The 8,745-nt window shown below is 38.5% G+C and overlaps 1 pseudogene; it reads right to left on the reverse strand.

Moving 5' to 3' along the window:
- Positions 1–983: 983 nt before the first annotated feature.
- On the reverse strand, positions 984–4,407 carry LOC102489030 (ubiquitin carboxyl-terminal hydrolase 15-like; annotated as a pseudogene).
- Between the last annotated feature and the right edge of the window lie 4,338 nt (positions 4,408–8,745).

The raw sequence follows: 8,745 nt of genomic DNA on the forward strand, positions 1-8,745 counted from the left end.
ATCATAGGCACTGTGCTGTAGATGTCTAAAACTTATTCATATTACGTAACCAAAGTTATTCATATTATGTAGCCAAAATTATGACCCCTTTGACTAAAACATCTCTGTGTCCCCTTCCCTCCAGCTTCTGACAACCACCTTCCATTCTTTGCTTCTGTGAATTTGGTGCAGTCAATACTCGTTTTTATTCTCGTGAGAACAGGGCTCCCTTGCTTATCCCACATCCCTAGTCTCCAGCACGGACCTTGGCTGGCACTCATAGCTTCTCAGGCAATAATTGTAGAATAGTTGAATAAATGAAAACATTGTTGAACAAAAGGATGCACAGTTTAAATCATTCTCCATTCCATGGCCAAAGTTAGTCTATACTTCACTGTCTATCCTGGTCTCCTCATACAGTCTTTGGACCTGACTTGACCCAGGCAGAAGAATGTGAGTGGGTTTATATAAGTCCCTTATTACTGTTAAAAAGTATACACAAGACTGAAAGTATGGCTCATGTTATTAGATCCATTTCATTCTCAAACTATAAACACAACTGACTTCTGGGGCAGTGGGTTGGGCCAAGACCAACCTTGCAGAAACTAGTTCATGTGGACAGAAATCAACACCAACTTTAATTTAATTAGGAGTCAATACGGAAAAGCTGTGAAATTGGAAATCTGGTCTTTGGTTACCATTGCTTTAACCAACAACCTTACAGTGCCCAGTGCTCTGGTCATTTCTAGCGTGGTGCTTGGAAGTGCCAGGTCTCCAATTTATGATTTCTTTTTATTTTTTTAAACTTAAAAGGGATTTATTTGTGATTTCATAAATAAATAGCTTGTAAATACAAGACTGTAAATGCATTAAGAGGCCATTTCTTTTAAAGTTTTCATTGTGTTTCACTTCAAGTACTGTACAAATTAAAATCTAATGAAGGATCTACATTTGGTTATATGAAACTCCTCATCTCAGACTTTTGTTTTCATGTAGTAGGTAACTTCATCATTTCCATAGATACCACCAGCAGGAAAGTCTCTTTTTATGGCTTCTAGGACTTTCATTAGTTAGTGTGGATACAATTTTTGTTTTCTATATCATTGTCAATATCATGCTATCTCCATCACTTTCTAATGGGATACCTGTGGTAGCTGAAGCACTTTTAGTTTTTTGGTCAAGAGGAAAAAAGCCAGTTCCACTGAAAGTGTCTTGTCTCTGGTGGAAGAGTACATACGCTGCTTTGGACACATCTGGTCTTCAGATGCAATGGAGACCCTACTGTCATCAAAATAGGACCATTTCCCGTTATCTTTACTTTTTGCAAAAGTAGTATAATGTCTTCCTCCCATACCTCCATAGTGGTAACAGTGATCAAATTATAGTGACAAGGGCCTGCATTTGGATTAATTAGAAATTCTGACATATCTAAGTCATTGGTAGGAAGACCTACTAAGGTATTAAACTTGTCTCTCATGTATCGACTGTAAGAAAATCTCTTGAGGTGCACCACAAATAATGGAGGCAGGGACCACAGATCTAATCTCTTTGTGGCTCATTGATGTTCTTCACAATTTGGGCAGTGGTAGGGATCTTCAGCACCTAGCTTTTCCTTTGTTGTAAAAAGCTCAATGCAATCTTTTAATTTGATGAAGGGTTTTTAGGAGGTTTATATTTCACACTTTCATGTTTTTCAAAATTCTCAGCAGCATTTTCATTGAAATATCTTTTTTTTTTTTAAATCAGGATCCCAATCCAAAGCAAGAAAAGATCTTTGATCTAGCCTAAGCTGCCTATAACCAAATCTTATATGCCTGGTATCATCTTGATGTAGTTGATATCAGTATTGCCTAAGTTGTTGAACTGGAAGGTAAACAATTCTTTTCTGTGTCCTGTGAGTTGACCTTTGCAAGTTTCCTCAGTACATAATCCATTTTCAGAATCATTATCTCAACCAACTGAATCTATTTTTTTTTTTTTTTGAGAGGTTTTTGCTATAGGGTGCATGCACTCGCTGGGAAGACAGAGACAGAAAGAGACATAAAGCTAGAAATCACTCCCAGGGGGGATGGCCACGCTGCAATCCCTTCTCCTCCATTCTCCTCTCAGGATCTTGGGCACGCATGCACAAGCACCTGGCGTGAGTTTAAGTCACTGGGTCTGGGACTCAAACCATGGTTGACTACATGGGAGTCCAGTGACATAGCCATTATGCTAAATCCACCAACTGAATCTTCAGACTGACTGTTTTCATTATCTGAGGGAAGTTCTTGGTCCTGGCTGGATTCATCATCTGGGTCATCTGTTTCCATTTCACTTGGTGAGACTTCTTTATGTATGCCATTTGGGCCATTTCCATTAATATTTTCTTCCTTTCAGCAGTGTAGGGATCCTTCAGTTTCTTCAGTATCAGTAGATATTTTGACATAATGGCACATTCTCAAAAGCAGAAGATTATAAAGTTTATCTTCAGTATTGTTTTGTGGTACAGCCATAAGAAAAGACTGACCGAAAAGTGAAGAACCAGTAGGGTGGGTATAACTTAAGGGCCTAAAATTTTCTCTTAGGCAAACAGGACTAATCACATGCTCTGTATCTTCTGTCCTATTGATATTGATTATTATATTATTCCATTATACTACTATTTCATCCATAGCAAATATTCTGTGAAATCTATGATTGTATATATCAGTGACTATCATATTATCTGTGGGTACTCCTGATAAAGCAGACACTACTGTACAAAGTTCTAGTATGTTTCCAATTTTGGGGACAACCACTTTGTACTGCATAGATTTGGTAAGTGGGTCCATTCTAACTGAATCAACTTCCAAGGTATGTTCTTTTTTCATGGGCAATGTAAGTGTCAAGTAACAAAAAGGATCGAATATTATTGAAATCTATTACTTCCAGGAATTTTTTTATAGATATAATTTTTTATGTCTATAATCACGTCGTTTGCTAAATAGAGATAATTTCACCTCTGCCTTTTTTATTTTTTTTCTCTTAATCTTAGCACACTCAGGAAAAACTAAAGTTGATTTGAAAAGGCCATGGCATATATCTACTATGATAGAATTATTTCTTTTAAAACAATTTTTCCAAGCTCCTTCAGCAACTATCTTGTGTGGACTTACCTCAGCATCTTTTAGTTGTATATATGTTTTTTTCCTAATTCTGTTCAAATCCTCATGTAGCCCATCTAATAGAAAAGCTAATAGTTCTTGACAGTCCTGCTGCTGATAACCAGAGAACCGAGGTACAAAATCACCTTCCTGTGTCTTAAAGGCTTTTGGGGGTGACGTAGGTAAATGTTTCAGACCACATTTGTTTGATGAGTCTGGCATAAGATTTAGCTATTTCACCTCTATTTCTTTTTTCTTTTTTTCTTTTTATTTCTATTTATTTTATAAATTCAGTAATGTTACTTAGCTTACAAAGTGAATATTCTAACATGTACATTTCTCACCAGTCCAGTTTACCATACTAGAAAGTTATCTTCAGTAGATAATCCATTTCTTTGTCCAATAAATGCCTTGCCTCTCTATTTGTCTCCTGGATGTCTTAAGAATTGTTAAAATTCATTTCTTCTTGATATTTATCATTGAGGGAATATTCAGTAAGTGGAAGTATGTTGCTCAAACACTTAAGAGCTGAGTTCATGAGACAGGTATTTCCCAAGTTATTCAGGCCATAAGGACCTGGTTGCTCATTGTTTCTTCCAGGTTCTAAATAATCATAGTTCTCATAAGCAGTAGATGATGGGAGACAATAATTTGAGTTTTTCACATTTCTGTTGTTGATGTTGTTAAAATTATTTGATAGAGATGAAGGAGAGATCTTTGGTAAAGTTAAAAAATTGAATGCACCTGGGGACTTTGGAGCAGAAGGACCCCTTGGCCACATTCTGTCTTCATTTTTCTGTTCTATCACTAACACCTGTCTTGGTATAAACCAGAAACCTGAATGGTGCTGTCTGGTTTATTCAGTGTTTCAAATGTATTACTCATGTATTTGTTCCACAATCGGGTCTCCTTTTCATCTGGAATGCTAAATATTTTCTTATTTCTTTTTCAATTGTATCTATTGTGTCAGCTTGGCTAAATCTTTGAGTTACATTGTTCATGTTTCCATTTTCACAGAGCTTCAATTCTGTGAGATAGACCTCTACCTTGAAATGCTTTACAGACATACCCTGTTCAGCCACTTTCCACACTATTGGCTCCTGACTTTCCATCAGTGTGTACCGGCCGACAAGCTTATTCCAGCCCTCGGTTGGCAATAGTATATAATCCAGTTCATAAATAAGATGTTCCTTGAGTGACTGGGCATCACAAGCTTTGAGAAGGTGGTGATAACTCTGAGAAGTCCAGAGTTATCACTGGATCTAGGATATACATTTTGATCTCCCATTTGATATTTGTTCCAGGTGTCAAAGCCAACATACTTTTCCCCACTGTTTGAACCAGCAGCTATCAACTAGGTACGAGGTGTCCCCTTCTGGAGCAAGGTTTTGAGCAACGTCGTGATGTAAGAATGCTGGGTGTCCAGATACACCACTTCAGCTACTGCTCATCTTTTTGATCACTTTATGATTTCAGTGCGCCCTCCATCAGAACTCCCATGGTTGTTGGAGAAAATGAAAGATCCGCTATGTATCTTCCCCATGAATCATTTATACTGATCAAAGTTTCCTCTTTCATCTCTCTGAGGAATATTTGCCTGTAACATTTAGGGGTTTCAGGCTCTATTCTGACAAAGAGATTCCAGAAGAATATTTAGGTGATTAAGATAACAAAGAAGGGCTCACACACCCTTGTGAGAGAGACAGAGAGAGACAGAGAGAAGTAAAGTGAGAAATCCCTAGGGGGATAGCCACACCACAATACCTTCTCATTTATTCTCCTCCTGGGATCTTAGGCATGCACACACATGTGCCTGGTGTGAGTTTCAAGTTCAGGTCTGGGACTTGAACTGTGGTCAGCCATATGGGAGTCCAGCGATGTAACTGCTACACCATCTGCTGGTCCCAAGAATTAATATTTTATAGACACTTCTATTCATGTATACATGCATTCATACACATACATACTCAGACATAAATGTGCACATACAAGTAGGCAGTGGAATATATCAGAGGAAATGAGAACCCCAGCCATGGAGCCTGGGTAATCCTGTTTCACATTGTAGTGGTTAATTCTGCTTTATTTGTGCCAGGGGGACTGAGTCTAGTCCAACTCTCGTAAATGAAGTAAATTCTTTCCCTGGTAGGTCTCAGACTTAAGCATAGTTAAGATGACAATATATAAAATGATAATTTAATTGGAAATATATTCATTATTACCAGATAATTATATTTAGACCACTTAAAATAACTTTTTTTTTTTTAATTAGGTTTTTACGATAGGATGCATGCACTTGCCAGATAGACAGAGAGACAGTGAGAGGGAAAGTGAGAAATCATCCCCCCAGGGGCAATGACCATGCCTCATTACTTTCTCCATTTTCCTCTGGGATTTTGGGCATGTACACACACCACACACCACACACACACACACACACACACACACACACACACACACACACACTCTTGGTGTGAATTTCTAGCTGCTGGGTCTGGTACTCAAACCACGGTTGGCCGTGTGGAAGTCCATCACCTTAATCACCGTACTACCTGCTGGCCCCTAAGATGGCTTTTTAAAGAGGGAATTAAGAAGATGTTGTTAAGAGTTTTAGTGGATCTAATGAAAGTTTTAAATTTTATTGGCTAGATGTATAGGGTGCTAATCAAAATTGGTTTTATGGGCTTCTAAGTCCGTTTTATATAGGGCTAGGCAGTGAATTTCAGGGAGAGGCCAGTCTGCATTGAATCTGACAAACTGCCCTTGTGTAGTGTTTAGTTAGGTTTGTTCTATGCAAAGCCAGTGCCTGCCCTACTGCCTTCCTCCTTCCCATGTCACCCCTGCTTCCATTTGTCTCCATTTCCACCAAGTCAAGGTCACCCTTGGCTCCTGCCTGGGTTAGTCTGATAAACTCCTAACCACTTTTCTCAACCCATATTGCATCATCGACCTATTCTTCACACTGTGGTTCAGAGGAAGGTCGGTCGGTCGGTCTTTCTTCTTTCTTTCTTTCTTTCTGTATTATTTATTTATTTATTTATTTTAATTTCATTTTCTTCCATACATTCAATCACATTATTATTTGTCTTACAAAATCGGAGTTTCAACAGGTGAACATTTCTCCCTAGTACTGTTGATAAAACTACGAAATATCTCTAACAGCTAATACCACACCTCTTTGTGCCATTAATGCTTTGCTTCCCTGTCCTTTCAATAACTGTTTATCTTTCTTAGGATAAAATCCCAGGTCATTGCTGTGTTCTATAACACTCCCACCCTTTCCTACCTCTCTGTCTGCTCATCTAAAACGAGCCCCTCTGGGATCATATGTCATGGATATTTTTAATGTCTTGAAGAGTCCTTGCTGTCCCTTCTCAGGGCATTTGTATGTGCTTGCCCTCTACTTTCAATGCCTTTTGTCTCCTGGGAAAATTTCCTCTTCCCTTTCAGTGGTTATTTTCTGTGACTCCTATAGATCTCAACTCAGTCATCACCCTTCAGGGATCCTTCTCTGGAGCCTTGCCCAAACATGGCCCCTTCTTTGCCCTCATAGCACCATGCACCTCTGTAATGGTCATAGTAGCTATGCTTTATAGGAGTGGTGTGAACTAGCCAAGTTACTTTACCCTTGATTTTTCACATCTGTAAAATGTGAGGTAATATTACCCATCCTATGTGTTCTTAGGGACCCTAACTAGGTAGTGTATGTAATACACCTCTGACAATGCCTGCTTCGTGGTAAATAAGCATTGTCAGTTCAGTTGACATCATCATCATTAATGAGCCTTTTCCCATACCTGTGAGCTTCAGCCCCAGAGACTTAATACTTTGCAATGACAAGATGTTTTAAAGCAAAGAGATATTCCTGGATAGGAAAAATCTCTTCTCCAAATTCGCAACATCTTTTGAAACTATTTCCAGTGTGGCTGCTGACTCTCTGGCCTTCGGGTTGCTGAGAGTGCCTCTGCTGCTACCCCCTTCTCTCTGAGGCCCTACTTTGAGACAGAAGCACAAAACTCACAGAATAGGAAGACTCTCTGGTATGGCCTCTGATGCATCTGTGGTATTAATCATATAAAAATACATCAAAGTGCTGATGTATGGCAAAATCACTATCTGTGTGAAGTGTGTGAGTTTTAGCAAAAAGTTGAGTTATTTGGTAGTGTTAAAATTACGCTGTCTGAGACCCCGTTTTTCTCAGAGTCATCTCTATCTTCTAGTTTCAGTTGGCACAGATTGTCACCAAGACGGTGAGATTTATTTTTCTCTAATAGGACCAAGGCAACCTGTTTTCGAGGTAATCTAACTGTGATGCCCTATTTTTTTTTTCTTTTTAGTAAAGGTACAAAATCCATGGTATTGTGTATGTAGGTGATTATGTGCACAATAAGGAGATCAGAGGGGAAAAACACACTTTATAGATCCCTGTGGTGCTGTGCAGATGTTTAAAAATATATAACAACTAGTGATTCATTTGTTGGTGGTGAGATAGAAAGCATCTTTGCAAGGAATGGAGTTTGACCTCTTTTGTGTAGTTTTCTGTGTTTTGTGTTCTCATGTATTAAATATAGGGTATACAGTATATACCCTTTATAGCTATTTCAAGGTCTGCCTCTCATTATAACCTCAGGAAATCCACACATAATTCATTAGAGAGAGGTAATGATCTAGTGCTTAGAATCAGGATGTGGAGTCAGTCCTGTCTTTTCTCCTTCACTTGCTGTTTGTCTACTATAAGGCAGTGTAATTGATCCGTGTTTACTTGGACTCTTCAAATGCTCATTTGTATTCATTATCAATTATTGGGTGATTTCAAAGGGTCCCTGTTTTGTACTTGGTCTTGGGGGCTATATTCAAAAAACATAAGATATATTTCAGGGTAACTTAGAAGAGCACTGGAAAATTAAGACTTGGTTTTTTAAAAAAATCTAAAGGCCAAAACAAACTCTGTACTATTAAGAATGAATGGAGTATAATGAGATGTATCCGTGAAAGGCTAGTGGAATTGAATTATTCTGAATGTAGACTTCAATTTCAGCTCTTTGGTCCTGAATTCCAGTTACACCACTGCTGCAGTTTCGATAATGTTTGGCATCCCCAAATTTTATGTTTTAGAATTTGGTCCTCAGTGTAATAGCATTGGGAGGTGATGAGACTTCTAAGAGGTGAGGCCAGTGAGTGGTTACTAGATTATGAAGGCATTCTTCTGATGTGTATTAGTCTGTGTAATGAGCCCCAGTGAGTCCTAGCTCTCATGAGAAAGGTTAGTGCTTGTGAGAGCAGGTTGCTATAAATGGAAGATGACTGTCCCCAAGTCTGCCTGGGACTGCCATCCTCTCTGTTGCTGTAGGCCATGTTATAACATTATAATGTAGCTGGCTTGATTGATGCTAGTTGCCTGCTGTTGGGCTTTCCAGCCACCAGAATCTTGAGTCAAATAAACCTCTACTTTTTGTGATTCACCCAATCTCAGATATTTCTGTAAGTCACACAATAGTAGATCACAATAAGATCACCACTACCTATTATGGGAGATGACACCAAAGACCACAAACAAGGTTTGTGTGTTGATGGAAGGCTTTTTTTTTTTTTTTTTTTTTTTTTTTTTTTTGGTCTTTTATTTTGTGGGTGTGTTTCTCCACCA

The sequence above is a fragment of the Tupaia chinensis genome, unplaced genomic scaffold (genome assembly GCF_000334495.1).
Source record: "Tupaia chinensis unplaced genomic scaffold, TupChi_1.0 Scaffold138666_1, whole genome shotgun sequence".
In the NCBI taxonomy this organism is placed as follows: Eukaryota; Metazoa; Chordata; class Mammalia; order Scandentia; family Tupaiidae; genus Tupaia; species Tupaia belangeri.